Source organism: Rattus norvegicus, chromosome 17 (genome assembly GCF_036323735.1).
Source record: "Rattus norvegicus strain BN/NHsdMcwi chromosome 17, GRCr8, whole genome shotgun sequence".
Lineage (NCBI taxonomy): Eukaryota > Metazoa > Chordata > Mammalia > Rodentia > Muridae > Rattus > Rattus norvegicus.
In genome coordinates this window covers 37334480-37351318 of record NC_086035.1, presented here as the reverse complement: position 1 = coordinate 37351318, position 16839 = coordinate 37334480, and positions in this window count along the sequence as shown.

Genomic DNA, 16839 nt, shown 5'->3' with positions numbered 1-16839 from the left:
CATTCCCCTTAGCTTGGGCAGGACCCCCAGCCATACTGTGTTGGTCTTGGGAATTGAACCTCAAACACTCTGGAAATTAAGCAAAGTACATAATTACAAATACCCCCTAGATTCCCTTTTTATTTCTACTTTTCTAATAATTTCATGTGTTTATTTTTTTATTTTGGGACAAGTGCACAGGTAGAAGTAGGAAGAGAGATTATTGTAATCAGTTATTTCTTTGAATAATATGTGTCCTGGTGATCAAACAGCTGTTCATCATATGTAAGTGTTTTGTTTTGTTTTGTTTTTGTTTTTGTCAAGAGTTTTGTGCTATTAAAAATGTGGTTATGTCATATAAGACTAATCCAAATAACTGCAGTTCCTATTAAAAATAAAGAATATTTATTTAAGTTATGTTGCCAAAAGCAATATACACATTCAGTATAATCGCCATTAAAATTTTAACTCAATTCTTCATAGAGTTAGAAAGAGCAATTTGCAAATTCATTTGGAATACCAAAAACAAAAAACAAAAAACCCAGAATATCAAAAAATTTTCTCAACAATAAAAGAACTTCTGACCTCAAGATGTATTATAGAACAATCATGATTTTAAAAACAGAATGGTATTGGTACAAAAAACAGGGAGGTAGGTCACTGAAATAGAATCGAAGACCCAGAAATGAACCAACACATCTATGTTGACTTAATCTTTGACAAAGGAACTAAAACCATACAGTGGAAACATTGACAGCATTTTCAACAAAAGATGCTAGTTCAACAGATGGTCTGCATGTAGAAGAATGCAAATCAATCCATACTTGTCACCTTGCACAAAGGTCAGGGACAAGTGGATTAAAGACCTCCATATAAAACCAGGTACACTGAAACTAATAGAAGGAAAAGTAGGGAAGAGCATCAAACAAATGGGCATGGTAAATTTTCCTTAACAACATGCCAATGACTTAGGATCTAAGATCAATAATCAGTAAATAGAACCTCATAAAATTGCAAAGCTTCTATAAGGCAAAGGACAGTCAATAGGACAAAACAGCAACCAATGGATTAGAAAAAGATATTTACCAGCCCCTATTTGATAGAGGGCTAATATCTAATATATACAGAAAAATCAGGAAGGTAGTCTCCTGAGAATGAAAAGCCCTACTAAAGTGGGATACAGAACTAAACATAGAAGAATTGTACAATATCCTTAGTCATCAGGAAAATGAAAATCAAAACCACCCTGAGAATCCATCTCATACAGTCGTAATGGCTAAGATCAAAATCTCAGGTGATAGCAGATGCTGGTTAGGATGTTGAGAGAGAGGAACATTACTCAATTGTTGGTAGGATTGAAAGCTGGTAAAATCACACTGGAAATCAGTCTGGAGTTTCCTTAAAAAATTGGACATAGTGATGGCTGAGGACCCAGCTCTACCACTCCTGTGCATGTACTCAAAAGATGCTCCAAAATAAAACAAGGACACATGCTCCACTATGCTCATAGCAGCTTTATTTATAATAATCATGAGCTGGAAAGAACTCAGATGTTCTTGAAACAGAGGAATAAATACCAAAAATCTGGTACATTTACAAAATGGAATACTGCTCAGCTATTAAAAACAATGACTTTATGAAATTCTTAAGTAAATGAATGGAACTAGAAAATATCAAACTTGGTAAGGTAACCCTGTCACAAAAGAAAACACATGCTATGCACTCACTGATAACTGGATATTAGCCCAAAAGCTCAGAATAACCAAGATACAATTTACAGACCACGTGAAGCTCAAGAAGAAGGAAGACCAAAGAGTGAATGCTTCAGTCCTTCTATAAAGGGGGACAAAATACTCAGGGAAGGAAATATAGAGATGAAGTATGGAGCAGATACTGAAGGAGAGCCCAACTAGAGACCGCCCCACACAGGGGTCCACCAAATATACAGACACAAAATCCAGACACTATTGCAGATGTTAAGGAGTGTTTGCTGATAGGAACATAATGTAGCCATCTCCTGAGAGACCTTGCCAGAGCTTGTCAAATACAGAGGCATATTATCATAGTCAACCATCAAACTGAGCACCAGATCCCCAGTGGAGGAATTATAAAAAGTAACAAAGGAGCTGAAAGGGTTTGAAAACCCATAGGAAGAAAAACAGTATCAACCAACCAGAACCTCCAGATCTCCCAGAGACTAAACCACAAACCAAGGAGTACACATGGGGGTACAAATGGCTCCAGCCACTTAGGTACCAGAGAATGGCATTGTATGGCATCAATAGTTGGTGGAGCCCTTGGACCTTTGAAAGGTCATTTCCCCAGTGTAGGTGAATATCAGGAGTCTTGGGGAGGGAGAGTGAATGGGTGGAATAGGGAGCATCCTCATTAAAACAGGGGGAGAGTGATGGGAGAGAGGTGACCTGGGAAAGGGGATAACATTTAAAATATAAGTACATAAAATATCCAATACTAAATGCAAAATATAATAGAAATAATTCATCAGGTTTCCTTAAGAAATAAAAAGAAAGTAACTTTTCCAATTAAAAAAAGTGATGTTTTCACCATAGAATCCATTTCACAATGTTTATATACTTTATATTTAATAACTGGTATGTACAAATTTGTCACTTGAAAGTGTATATAATAGACAATAAAAATGTTATCTTGCATGATTAAGAATTTATACAATATATTCTGATCATGCTTACCCATGACCCAATTCATTCCACATCCTTCCTATCTCCCTTCTACCAAACGTCCTCTCTTCCCTTTCTTTCTTTGCTTTTCACAGTGAAACAAGGAAAGAAAAAAGAAAAGAAAGTAGACACAAAACACTACAAATATAGAGACACAAGCAAAATAAATAAAATCACAAAAATCATAATCAATCATCTACAAGCAAAAATTCATTAATTTTAATAAAGCCCAAAAAAGCAATATAAAAAAATTCTACAAAAGTAACTTGAGCTCACTTTGCCTTTACAAAAAGTACTATTGTTACTTTTTGTGTTGGCCATTACTACTTTAAGTGTGTTTGATATACCCTGTGATACAACAGTAGAGAAAAATATTTTTTCTCTGCAAATTGATGTAAATTTGAGATAATCTCTTTTTTATGATGGAGTCTCATGTCCACTTCCCCTTTTCAGTGCTTGAAGCCTGTCTGGTTTAAATGTGAGTAAGCTCTTTGAGTGCTGCAACATTTCTATGATTTCACATGTGCGTCAATCCAGATGTCTCCTGGAGATATTGCTTTCTTGGTGTCATCCGTCCCCTCTGGCTCTTTCAATCTTTCTATCTCTTCTTCCCATAGCTCTCTGAGTGTCTCTTCATAGTGTTCCTAAGCTCCCCAGTGTCCACATTCTGTTTAAGTTTTTATTTAGTATTCAATCTCTGACTTGACTCATTATTTTTCTTCATTAATCATTGCCATTACACTGATTTTAACACAATTATGTGTATGTTGTTATACCTTTCCCTCACAACGTGTTCTGGGAAAACAATTCTATCAAATTTTTCTTTTCTTTACATAATGTTTATAATATATGATTTCATGTTTGATGAGATAAATAAATTCCTATCATTGTTTTCTTTTTGTTTTGATATCAGCATTTCCTCTACATAGTGTTTATGATCTATGATTTCATGATTTATGAGATAAATATGTTCTTATCATTGTTTACTTTCTGGATTGATATCACCGTAGCTATTATTTCAACAACACAGTTATTTCTTCACATGTTTCTTTAGATCAAAATTTATAGAAGAAAGTATATATTCTTATTAGAGTAGGTTATTATTTTTTTTGTTTTTTTTTTATTAACTTGAGTATTTCTTATATACATTTCGAGTGTTATTCCCTTTCCCGGTTCCCGGGCAAACATCTCCCTCCCCCCTCCCCTTCCTTACGGGTGTTCCCCTCCCAACCCTCCCCCCATTGCCGCCCTCCCCCCATAGACTAGTTCACTGGGGGTTCAGTCTTAGCAGGACCCAGGGCTTCCCCTTCCACTGGTGCTCTTACTAGGATATTCATTGCTACCTATGGGGTCAGAGTCCAGGGTCAGTCCATGTATAGTCTTTAGGTGGTGGCTGAGTCCCTGGAAGCTCTGGTTGCTTGGCATTGTTGTACTTTTGGGGTCTCGAGCCCCTTCAAGCTCTTCCAGTTCTTTCTCTGATTCCTTCAATAGGGGACCTATTCTCAGTTCAGTGGTTTGCTGCTGGCATTCGCCTCTGTATTTGCTGTATTCTGGCTGTGTCTCTCAGGAGCGATCTACATCCGGCTCCTGTTGGTCTGCACTTCTTTGCTTCATCCATCTTGTCTAATTGGGTGGCTGTATATGTATGGGCCACATGTGGGGCAGGCTCTGAATGGGTGTTCCTTCAGTCTCTGTTTTAATCTTTGCCTCTCCCTTCCCTGCCAAGGGTATTCTTTTTCCTCATTTAAAGAAGGAGTGAAGCATTCACATTTTGATCATCCGTCTTGAGTTTCGTTTGTTCTAGGGATCTAGGGTAATTCAAGCATTTGGGCTAATAGCCACTTATCAATGAGTGCATACCATGTATGTCTTTCTGTAATTGGGTTAGCTCACTCAGGATGATATTTTCCAGTTCCAAACATTTGCCTACGAATTTCATAAACTCGTTGTTTTTGATAGCTGAGTAATATTCCATTGTGTAGATGTACCACATTTTCTGTATCCATTCCTCTGTTGAAGGGCATCTGGGTTCTTTCCATTTTCTGGCTATTATAAATAAGGCTGCGATGAACATAGTGGAGCATGTGTCTCTTTTATATGTTGAGGCATCTTTTGGGTATATGCCCAAGAGAGGTATAGCTGGATCCTCAGGCAGTTCAATGTCCAATTTTCTGAGGATCCTCCAGACTGATTTCCAGAATGGTTTTACCAGTCTGCAATCCCACCAACAATGGAGGAGTGTTCCTCTTTCTCCACATCCTCGCCAGCATCTGCTGTCACCTGAGTTTTTGAACTTAGCCAATCGCACTGGTGTGAGATGAAATCTCAGGGTTGTTTTGATTTGCATTTCCCTTATGACTAAAGATGTTGAACATTTCTTTAGGTGTTTCTCAGCCATTCGGCATTCCTCAGCTGTGAATTCTTTGTTTAGCTCTGAACCCCATTTTTTAATAGGGTTATTTGTTTCCCTGCGGTCTAACTTCTTGAGTTCTTTGTATATTTTGGATATAAGGCCTCTATCTGTTGTAGGATTGGTAAAGATCTTTTCCCAATCTGTTGGTTGCCGTTTTGTCCTAACCACAGTGTCCTTTGCCTTACAGAAGCTTTGCAGTTTTATGAGATCCCATTTGTCGATTCTTGATCTTAGAGCATAAGCCATTGGTGTTTTGTTCAGGAAATTTTTTCCAGTGCCCATGTGTTCCAGATGCTTCCCTAGTTTTTCTTCTATTAGTTTGAGTGTGTCTGGTTTGATGTGGAGGTCCTTGATCCACTTGGACTTAAGCTTTGTACAGGGTGATAAGCATGGATCGATCTGCATTCTTCTACATGTTGCCCTCCAGTTGAACCAGCACCATTTGCTGAAAATGCTATCTTTTTTCCATTGGATGGTTTTGGCTCCTTTGTCAAAAATCAAGTGACCATAGGTGTGTGGGTTCATTTCTGGGTCTTCAATTCTATTCCATTGGTCTATCTGTCTGTCTCTGTACCAATACCATGCAGTTTTTATCACTATTGCTCTGTAATACTGCTTGAGTTCAGGGATAGTGATTCCCCCTGAAGTCCTTTTATTGTTGAGGATAGCTTTAGCTATCCTGGGTTTTTTGTTATTCCAGATGAATTTGCAAATTGTTCTGTCTAACTCTTTGAAGAATTGGATTGGTATTTTGATGGGGATTGCATTGAATCTGTAGATTGCTTTTGGTAAAATGGCCATTTTTACTATATTAATCCTGCCAATCCATGAGCATGGGAGATCTTTCCATCTTCTGAGGTCTTCTTCAATTTCTTTCCTCAGTGTCTTGAAGTTCTTATTGTACAGATCTTTTACTTGCTTGGTTAAAGTCACACTGAGGTACTTTATATTATTTGGGTCTATTATGAAGGGTGTCGTTTCCCTAATTTCTTTCTCAGCTTGTTTCTCTTTTGTATAGAGGAAGGCAACTGATTTATTTGAGTTAATTTTATACCCAGCCACTTTGCTGAAGTTGTTTATCAGCTTTAGTAGTTCTCTGGTGGAACTTTTGGGATCACTTAAATATACTATCATGTCATCTACAAATAGTGATATTTTGACCTCTTCTTTTCCGATCTGTATCCCTTTGATCTCCCTTTGTTGTCTGATTGCTCTGGCTAGAACTTCAAGAACTATTTTGAATAAGTAGGGAGAGAGTGGGCAGCCTTGTCTAGTCCCTGATTTTAGTGGGATTGCTTCAAGTTTCTCTCCATTTAGTTTAATGTTAGCAACTGGTTTGCTGTATATGGCTTTTACTATGTTTAGGTATGGGCCTTGAATTCCTATTCTTTCCAGGACTTTTATCATGAAGGGGTGTTGAATTTTGTCAAATGCTTTCTCAGCATCTAATGAAATGATCATGTGGTTCTGTTCTTTCAGTTTGTTTATATAATGGATCACGTTGATGGTTTTCCGTATATTAAACCATCCCTGCATGCCTGGGATGAAGCCTACTTGATCATGGTGGATGATTGTTTTGATGTCCTCTTGAATTCGGTTTGGCAGAATTTTATTGATTATTTTTGCGTCGATATTCATAAGGGAAATTGGTCTGAAGTTCTCTTTCTTTGTTGTGTCTTTGTGTGGTTTAGGTATAAGAGTAATTGTGGCTTCGTGGAAGGAATTCGTTAGGGCTCCATCTGTTTCAATTTTGTGGAATAGTTTGGATAATATTGGTATGAGGTCTTCTATGAAGGTTTGATAGAATTCTGCACTAAACCCGTCTGGACCTGGGCTCTTTTTGGTTGGGAGACCTTTAATGACTGCTTCTATTTCCTTAGGAGTTATGGGGTTGTTTAACTGGTTTATCTGTTCCTGATTTAACTTCGATACCTGGTATCTGTCTAGGAAATTGTCCATTTCCTGAAAATTTTCAAATTTTGTTGAATATAGGTTTTTATAGTAAGATCTGATGATTTTTTGAATTTCCTCCGAATCTGTAGTTATGTCTCCCTTTTCATTTCTGATTTTGTTAATTTGGACACACTCTCTGTGTCCTCTCGTTAGTCTGGCTAAGGGTTTATCTATCTTGTTGATTTTCTCAAAGAACCAACTTTTGGTTCTGTTGATTCTTTCTATGGTCCTTTTTGTTTCTACTTGGTTGATTTCAGCTCTGAGTTTGATTATTTCCTGCCTTCTACTCCTCCTGGGTGTATTTGCTTCTTTTTGTTCTAGAGCTTTTAGGTGTGCTGTCAAGCTGCTGACACATGCTCTTTCCTGTTTCTTTCTGCAGGCACTCAGCGCTATGAGTTTTCCTCTTAGCACAGCTTTCATTGTGTCCCATAAGTTTGAGTATGTTGTATCTTCATTTTCATTAAATTCTAAAAAGTTTTTAATTTCTTTCTTTATTTCTTCCTTGACCAGGTTATCATTGAGTAGAGCATTGTTCAATTTCCAAGTATATGTGGGCATTCTTCTCTTATTGTTATTGAAGACCAGTTTTAGGCCGTGGTGGTCCGATAGCACACATGGGATTATTTCTATCATTCTGTACCTGTTGAGGCCCGTTTTTTGACCAATTATATGGTCAATTTTGGAGAAAGTACCATGAGGAGCTGAGAAGAAGGTATATCCTTTTGCTTTAGGATAGAATGTTCTATAAATATCCGTTAAGTCCATTTGGCTCATGACTTCTCTTAGTCTGTCGACATCACTGTTTAATTTCTGTTTCCATGATCTGTCCATTGATGAGAGTGGGGTGTTGAAATCTCCCACTATTATTGTGTGAGGTGCAATGTGTGTTTTGAGCTTTAGTAAGGTTTCTTTTACATATGTAGGTGCCCTTGTATTTGGGGCATAGATATTTAGGATTGAGAGTTCATCTTGGTGGATTTTTCCTTTGATGAATATGAAGTGTCCTTCCTTATCTTTTTTGATGACTTTTAATTGAAAATTGATTTTATTTGATATTAGAATGGCTACTCCAGCTTTCTTCTTCTGACCATTTGCTTGGAAAGTTGTTTTCCAGCCTTTCACTCTGAGGTAGTGTCTGTCTTTGTCTCTGAGGTGTGTTTCCTGTAGGCAGCAGAATGCAGGGTCCTCGTTGGGTATCCAGTTTGTTAATCTATGTCTTTTTATTGGGGAGTTGAGGCCATTGATATTGAGAGATATTAAGGAATAGTGATTATTGATTCCCATTATATTCATATTTGGATGTGAGGTTATGTTTGTGTGCTTTCATTCTCTTTGTTTTGTTGCCAAGACGATTAGTTTCTTGCTTCTTCTAGGGTATAGCTTGCCTCCTTATGTTGGGCTTTACCATTTATTATTCTTTGTAGTGCTGGATTTGTAGAAAGATATTGTGTAAATTTGGTTTTGTCATGGAATATCTTGGTTTCTCCATCAATGTTATTTGAGAGTTTTGCTGGATACAGTAACCTGGGCTGGCATTTGTGTTCTCTTAGGGTCTGTATAACATCAGTCCAGGATCTTCTGGCCTTCATAGTTTCTGGCGAGAAGTCTGGTGTGATTCTGATAGGTCTCCCTTTATATGTTACTTGACCTTTTTCCCTTACTGCTTTTAATATTCTTTCTTTATTTTGTGCGTTTGGTGTTTTGACTATTATGTGACGGGAGGTGTTTCTTTTCTGGTCCAATCTATTTGGAGTTCTGTAGGCTTCTTGTATGTCTATGGGTATCTCTTTTTTTAGGTTAGGGAAGTTTTCTTCTATGATTTTGTTGAAGATATTTACTGGTCCTTTGACCTGGGAGTCTTCACTCTCTTCTCTACCTATTATCCTTAGGTTTGATCTTCTCATTGAGTCCTGGATTTCCTGTATGTTTTGGACCAGTAGCTTTTTCTGCTTTACATTATCTTTGACAGTTGAGTCAATGATTTCTATGGAATCTTCTGCTCCTGAGATTCTCTCTTCCATCTCTTGTATTCTGTTGGTGAAGCTTGTATCTACAGCTCCTTGTCTCTTCTTTTGGTTTTCTATATCCAGGGTTGTTTTCATGTGTTCTTTCTTGATTGCTTCTATTTCCATTTTTAATTCCTTCAACTGTTTGATTGTGTTTTCCTGGAATTCTTTCAGGGATTTTTGCGGTTCCTCTCTGTAGGCTTCTACTTGTTTATTAATGTTTTCCTGTGTTTCCCTAAGTGTGTTCATGTCTTTCTTGAAGTCCTCCAGCATCATGATCAAATATGATTTTGAAACTAGATCTTGCTTTTTTGGTGTGTTTGGATATTCCATGTTTGTTTTGGTGGGAGAATTGGGCTCCGATGATGGCATGTAGTCTTGGTTTCTGTTGCTTGGGTACCTGCGCTTGCCTCTCGCCATCAGATTATCTCTAGTGTTACTTTGTTCTGCTATTTCTGACAGTGGCTAGACTGTCCTATAAGCCTGTGTGTCAGGAGTGCTGTAGACCTGTTTTCCTCTCTTTCAGTCAGTTATGGGGACAGAGTGTTCTGCTTTCGGGCGTGTAGTTTTTCCTCTCTACAGGTCTTCAGCTGTTCCTGTGGGCCTGTGTCTTGAGTTCACCAGGCAGCTTTCTTGCAGCAGAAAATTTGGTCTTACCTGTGGTCCGAGGCTCAGGTTCGCTCGTGGGGTGCTGCCCACGGGCTCTCTGCAGCGGCAGCAACCAGGAAGACCTGTGCCGCCCCTTCCAGGAGCTTCAGTGCACCAGGGTTCCAGATGGTCTTTGGCTTTTTCCTCTGGGGTCTGAGATGTGTGTGCAGGGAGCAGTCTCTTCTGGTTTCCCAGGCTTGTCTGCCTCTCTGAAGGTTTATCTCTCCCTCCCACGGGATTTGGGTGCAGAGAACTGTTTATCCGGTCTGTTTCCTTCAGGGTCCGGTGGTGTCTCTGGCAGGGGTCCTGCCGCTCCTGGGCCCTCCCCCACGGGAGCCCAGAGGCCTTATACAGTTTCCTCTTGGGCCAGGGATGTGGGCAGGGGTGAGCAGTGTTGGTGGTCTCTTCCGCTCTGCAGCCTCAGGAGTGCCCACCTGACCAGGCGGTTGGGTCTCTCTCTCACGGGGTCTGTGAGCAGAGAGCTGCTGCGGGCCGGGATCCGCGGGTGTGGGACTTCAGGTAAACACAGAACGTGCCCGGTCCTAGAGAAATTCTGCTTCCGTGTGTCCCAAGCTCACCAGGCAGCTTTCTTGCAGCAGAAAATTTGGTCTTACCTGTGGTCCTGAGGCTTAAGTTCACTCGTGGGGTGCTGCCCAGGGGCTCTCTGCAGCGGCAGCAACCAGGAAGAGGTTATTATTTTTGAACTAACATTTACTAACTCATTTTAAGATTAGAACGTTTTTAGTTTGCAGATAACAAAATACTATTTTAGAAGTTGATGGCTACAGTGAATGTATTAATTAATTAATTAACTAGTTAATTAATTCTGGTTTGACCAATTGTTCAGAATGAGACATATAAACACAAATAGTAATGACTTTGGAAAATATTGAGTTAGTTGCTTTTAATTGCTGTAACAAAAATACCTGAATAATTAATCCTCAAGGGACAAAAGCTTTGTTATGGGCATAGTTTCCAAGGTTTTAGTCTACTCACTTTTTCATTATACTCTCACTTGTGCATGTCACACCCCAGTACATTGTGGTAGGAATATGTGGTCTAATAGATTTTCATATAATTGTAGCTAGAAAAGAAAGAGGCAAGGAAAGGAGACAGAGAAGAGACAGAGAGAGAGAGAAAGAGAGAGGGAGAGAGAGAGAGAGCGAGAGAGAGAGAGGATATTACTTGTTTCTACTAGCATTCATCTCCTAAATTTCTACCCACTTAGTGTAGTGCAAAAGATTCGAGAACAAGGATTCAGAATATGAACATTTGGAAATAGAGCAGAAAAAAGTATAAAATTAAAAATTACAGTCTCTTACAAAAAAGAAAAGTTGAAATGGGTCAGATAGTTGTGTTCAAATTTATTGTGGGAGACAAGTGTTTTGTGGATTGTTATTGCTGAGTAACAAATTACTCTTCTGTTATAGTATACATTTAATAACATCATTTGGCTCTAATATTTTGGGTATGACTTGAGGTTCTTATCTTTCTTTTCAGACTGAATATTTGCTGTAGTAGCTCTTCTAGATCTGGATTGATAATCATAAATTTATTTACTTTGTCTTTATGATAGAAAGTTTTATTTATTTACCGAATTTAATATGTAGTTTTATTGCATATAATCTAGTAGGTTGGCAATTATGTTCTTTAAATACCTGGACTATACCTTCCCTGCCATTGAAGTATCTAACAGAGTCTGCAAAATATTCGTTTTAGTCCATTGGACTTCTCTTTAGACGTGTGTTTACCTATCTGTCCAACAGCATGCAATGGTCTTTATTCGTTGTTTTTAATAGTTTCCATGAAAAATATAAACCATACTATAAAATATTAATGTCATAATATAAACTGCTATATATTAAGAAGACTTTCTTTTATCATTTTGGACATTTGAATTTCTTTAGGATTATTTTACCTGGGTCGAAATCTTACCACTTTCTCTAGTTCTAATAATGGTTAATTTTCCTGACCATATCCTGTCTTGCTATGAGATTTTTCTATATCTGCCACCATAATTCAGAAGTTGGCTCATTCATTTAATTTCATGTTTTTCATAAACTCTCCTATATTTTGTTTACATACTTATTTCATCTACCATCTCAACTGACTAAATTCTTTCCTCACCAAACAGTTGGCATTACATTGATATTACACTGACAGAAATTTCTATGTTGTAGATCCATTCCTTATAATGCAATCTGAAACTCCTATAAAACAGAGTACTTTTAAGCTCTCATCTGTTCTCTGGAGTGCCCATGGTGTAAAATTATGTATGTTATAAGATAAATCCATTCCAGTCTTTGTTTTCTTTATGTTTTTATATCACAGGTGCTATTATTGCAGTAACAGATATTTCTTCAAATATTGAACTACATGGAACTTTGTGAAAAAAAGTTTTGTGTAGTTTAGTTATAATTGTAAATGTGGCTTCATAGAATGTGTTGCGTACTATTCCTTCTGTTTCTATTTTGTGAAATAACTTGAGAATTATTTGTATTATGTCTTCTTTGAAGGCCTGATAGAATTTTGCACTAAAGCCATCTGGTCTTGGGCTATTTTTAGTTGGGAAATTTTTTTTCCTGTACATGATCTGTATGTACCTTTTTTTAAAAATTTATTTGTTTTATTAACTTGAGTATTTCTTATTTACATTTCGAGTGTTATTCCCTTTCCCGGTTTCCGGGCAAACATCCCCCTAATCCCTCCCCTCCCCTTCTTTATGGCTGTTCCCCTCCCTTCCTCCCCTCATTGCCACCCTCCCCCCAACAATCTAGTTCACTGGGGGTTCAGTCTTAGCAGGAACAGGGCTTCCCCTTCCACTGGTGCTCTTACTAGGATACTCATTGCTTCCTATGAGGTCAGAGTCCGGGGTCAGTCCATGTATAGTCTTTAGGTAGTGGCTTAGTCCCTGGAAGCTCTGGTTGCTTGGCATTGTTGTTCATAAGGGGTCTCAAGCCCCTTTGAGCTCTTCCAGTTCTTTCTCTGATTCCTTCAATGGGGGTCCTATTCTCAGTTTAGTGGTTTGCTGCTGGCATTCGCCTCTGTATTTGCTGTATTCTGGCTGTGTCTCTCAGGAGAGATCTACATCCAGTTCCTGTCAGCCAGCCCTTCTTTGCTTCATCTATCTTGTCTAATTGGATGGCTGTATATGTATGGGCCACATGTGAGGCAGGCTCTGAATGGGTGTTCCTTCTGTCTCTGTTTTAATCTTTGCCTCTTTATTCTCTGCCAAGGGTATTCTTGTTCCCCTTTTAAAGAAGGAGTGAAGCATTCACATTTTGATCATCCGTCTTGAGTTTCATTTGTTCTAGGCATCTAGGGTAATCCAAGCATTTGGGCTAATAGCCACTTATCAATGAGTGCATACCATGTGTGTTTTTCTGTGATTGGGTTACCTCACTCAGGATGATATTTTCCAGTTCCAACCATTTGCCTACGAATTTCATAGTCATTGTTTTTGATAGCTGAGTAATATTCCATTGTGTAGATGCACCACATTTTGTGTATCCATTCCTCTGTTGAAGGGCATCTGAGTTCTTTCCAGCTTCTGGCTATTATAAATAAGGCTGCTATGAACATAGTGGAGCACGTGTCTTTTTTATATATTGGGGCATCTTTTGGGTATATGCCCAAGAGAGGTATAGCTGGATCCTCAGGCAGTTCAATGTCCAATTTTCTGAGGAACCTCCAGACTGATTTCCAGAATGGTTGTACCAGTCTGCAATCCCACCAACAATGGAGGAGTGTTCCTCTTTCTCCGCATCCTCGCCAGCATTTGCTGTCACTTGAGTTTTTGATCTTAGCCATTCTCACTGGTGTGAGGTAAAATCTCAGGGTTGTTTTGATTTGCATTTCTCTTATGACTAAATGACTGCTTCTGTTTTCTTAGAGGTTATAGACTAGAGCTCAATTTCTAATTTGAATAGATGGTTTACCTGATCCAAATTTCACTTTGGTACCTGGTATCTGTCTAAAAGTGACATCCACATCATATAGATTTGAATCTGTATTTGCTTCCTTTTAATGTAGAGCTTTGAGATGTGCTATTAAGCTGCTAGTATATATTCTCTATAATTTATTTAAGGAGATACTCAGGGTTATGAGTTTTCCTTTCCTCCTTCGCACTGCTTTCATCGTGTCCCATAAGTTTGGGTATTTTTTCCTTCACTTTCATTAAATTCTAAAATGTGTTTTTCTTTACTGCTTCCCTGATCAAGTTAACATTGAGAAAGTTGTTCAGTCCATGTCTACGTGGGCTTTCTGTTGTTTTTGTTGTTGAAGACCAGCCTTGGTGCATGGTGTTCTGATAGGATGCATGGAATTATTTCAAACTTGCATTGGTTTGTGTCCAATTGCATGGTTAATATTGGAGAAGGAATCATGAGGTGCTGAGAGCAAGATATATTCTTTTGTTTTAGGGTGAAATGTTCTGTAGATATCTGTTAAAAACATTTGTTTTATAACCTCTGCTAGTCACTTTGTTTCTGTATAGTTTCTAACTCTGTAATCTGTCCATTGGTGAGAGTGGGGAGTTAAAGTTTCCTACTATTATTGTGCGAGATATAATGTGTGCTTTAAACTTTAGTAATATTTCTTTTATGAATGTTGATACCCATGCATTTGGGGCATAGATTTTCAGAATTAAGACTTCCACTTGATGGATTTTTTTCATTTGATGAGTATGCAGTGTCTTCTCTCATCTTTTGTGATAATTTTTGGCTGAATGTTTTTTTCAACATTAGAATAGGTACTCCAGCTTGTTCCTTGGAACCATTTGCGTGATTTATTTTCCAGCCACTTATTTTGAGGGAGTGTCTGTCTTTGTCACTGAGGTGTGTTTCCTGTAAGCAGCAAAATGTTGCATCCTGTTTATGTACCCAGCCTGTGAGTCTACGTCTTTTTTTTTTTTCTTTTACGGAATTGAGTCTATTAAAGTTGAGAAATATTAAGCACTACTGATTATTTTTTCCTGTTATTTTTGTTAGATGGGGAATTATGCTTGTATTTTTTCTTCTTTTGGGTTTCTTGTGAAATCAGTTCCTTGATTTTTCTAGGGTATAATTTCTCTTCTTGTTTTGGAGATTTTCTTGTACTATCCTCTGAAGTGCTGGTCTAATGGAAATATATTTTTTTTAAATAAGATTTTGTTGTGATATATTCTCCCTGTATGGGAATTGAGAGTTTTGCTCGGTATAGTAGCCTAGACTGGCATTTTTGTTGTCTTAGGTTCTATATGTCATATTCACAAGATCCTCTGGCTTTTAGAGTCTCAATATAGGAGTTTGGTATATTCCTGATTGGTCTTCCTGTATATCTTTCTTGACATTTTTCCTTTACTATTTTCATTATTCTTTCTTTTTTTGTGCATTTGGTATTTGAATTATTATGTGATGGGAGGAATTATTTTTCTGGTCCCATTTCTTTGGTGTTCTGTAGGACTCATGTATGTTTATGCCATTATGCCATCTCTTTCCTTAGGATAGGTAAGTTTTCTTCTATAATTTTGTTGATGATATTTACTGGCCCTATATCTATTATTCTTAGGTTAAGTCTTTTCATCATGTCCCAGAATTCTTGAATGTTAGAGTTAGGAGCTTTTTGCTCTTTGTATTTTCTTTCATTGTTATATCAATGTCTTCTATTGCATCTTCTACACCTGAGATTCTCTCTTCTATTTCTTGTATTGACTCTCATAAAGAGGAGGCTGTTGTTTGTTCTGAAGTATCATTTCTAACCTCATTTTGTCGAATCTTTACAATGCCCTTGGCTCTAAGATATCCACATTAAATATTTCAGTATCAGACATATATTACTATTGAATTGAAGTCTTTGACTATCACTCCCATGTAATTTAAGAGAAACAGAAATTAATTCTTCTTACAAACATGTTGTAACTTGTTATATAAAGTTAAATTGTCATTTATTTCTAAAATCCTCTGTTATCATCTTCTATGTAGATGAAATGGATCAAAGGTTCAATGTTCAGCACAGTAGTATTTGGAAAATAACGTAAATATGAGGTACATACTACTCTCTCCTAACTTTTCAAGGAAATAGGTGACATACTATTGAATTACTAGTATTTTGCTTGCATTCAAGAACTAGTAGAAAAGTGGATGAGTTCATAAAACTATTCCTTGTTAAGTTTTGAAGAATAAATATTTTCACAGTCAGAAACGAAGGTTCAGATAAATCGGACTAGATTTGAGAGAAGATATTGTTTGAGCTAAACAATAAGCATACAATAAAACTTTTTATTCTGTAGTAGAAATTTTCTTAAATACTGATATAGAGAATGGTGTGGCTTTTTTAGCTAAAGCTTAAACAATTAACTGGATGTGGAAAAGGATATTTCTATTTTAAATTAATTGTTTTAGAAAGCAAGAAAGTAAAATAAAAATATGTGGGATAGCAGAAGAGGTGAAAAACTTGATGTGAATGTCTGAAAGTTAGACTCCTTTTAGGTCTTAATGAGATGTGTTATCATAGCAGCATGACAGCCTTTCTATTATGTCTTACATTGGTTTTCTTTTCATTCATCTTTTCTTTCTTTACCTCTTTTATACACTATGTTGTTGTTGTTGTTGCTGCTGTCGTTGTTTTTTCTCCTTTTGTTCTCATTCTGGTCATGTATTTATATGTCAGTCAAAATGTTGTCTCTCACTGGGAATCCTCAAAAATCTTTGACACTCAAATGAAATGCAGCCTTGCCACTGAATTTTCTGTAAGAAAATATTATAGGTAAGTAGCTTACATTCTAGTTTCAAGTTTCCAGGAGACAGTTCACAAGCTGAGCTCCCCACAACCAGTAACGGTTTGCCAAATAGCATAAATAGAATATTAGGTATTTTGCTTTTCTACTGAGAGTGTATTAAAGTCAGGACCTCAGTCAGTTTGACACAAACTTGAGTCATTAGAGAGTAAAATGCCTCTGAGGAAGTACAGCTAAAGAAGATATTTTTATTAAAATATTTATTTATTTTACATCTTGATTGCAAATTTCTCTCCTCCAATTTCCTTCCTCTTGCCTCTCCTCCCCACCCAACCAACCACCTAACTTTCTTTCTTTTCTCCACAGCCTTGGCATATCAAGTTGCAGTAAGACTAGGTTCATCTTTTCCTATTTTGGCTAAATAAG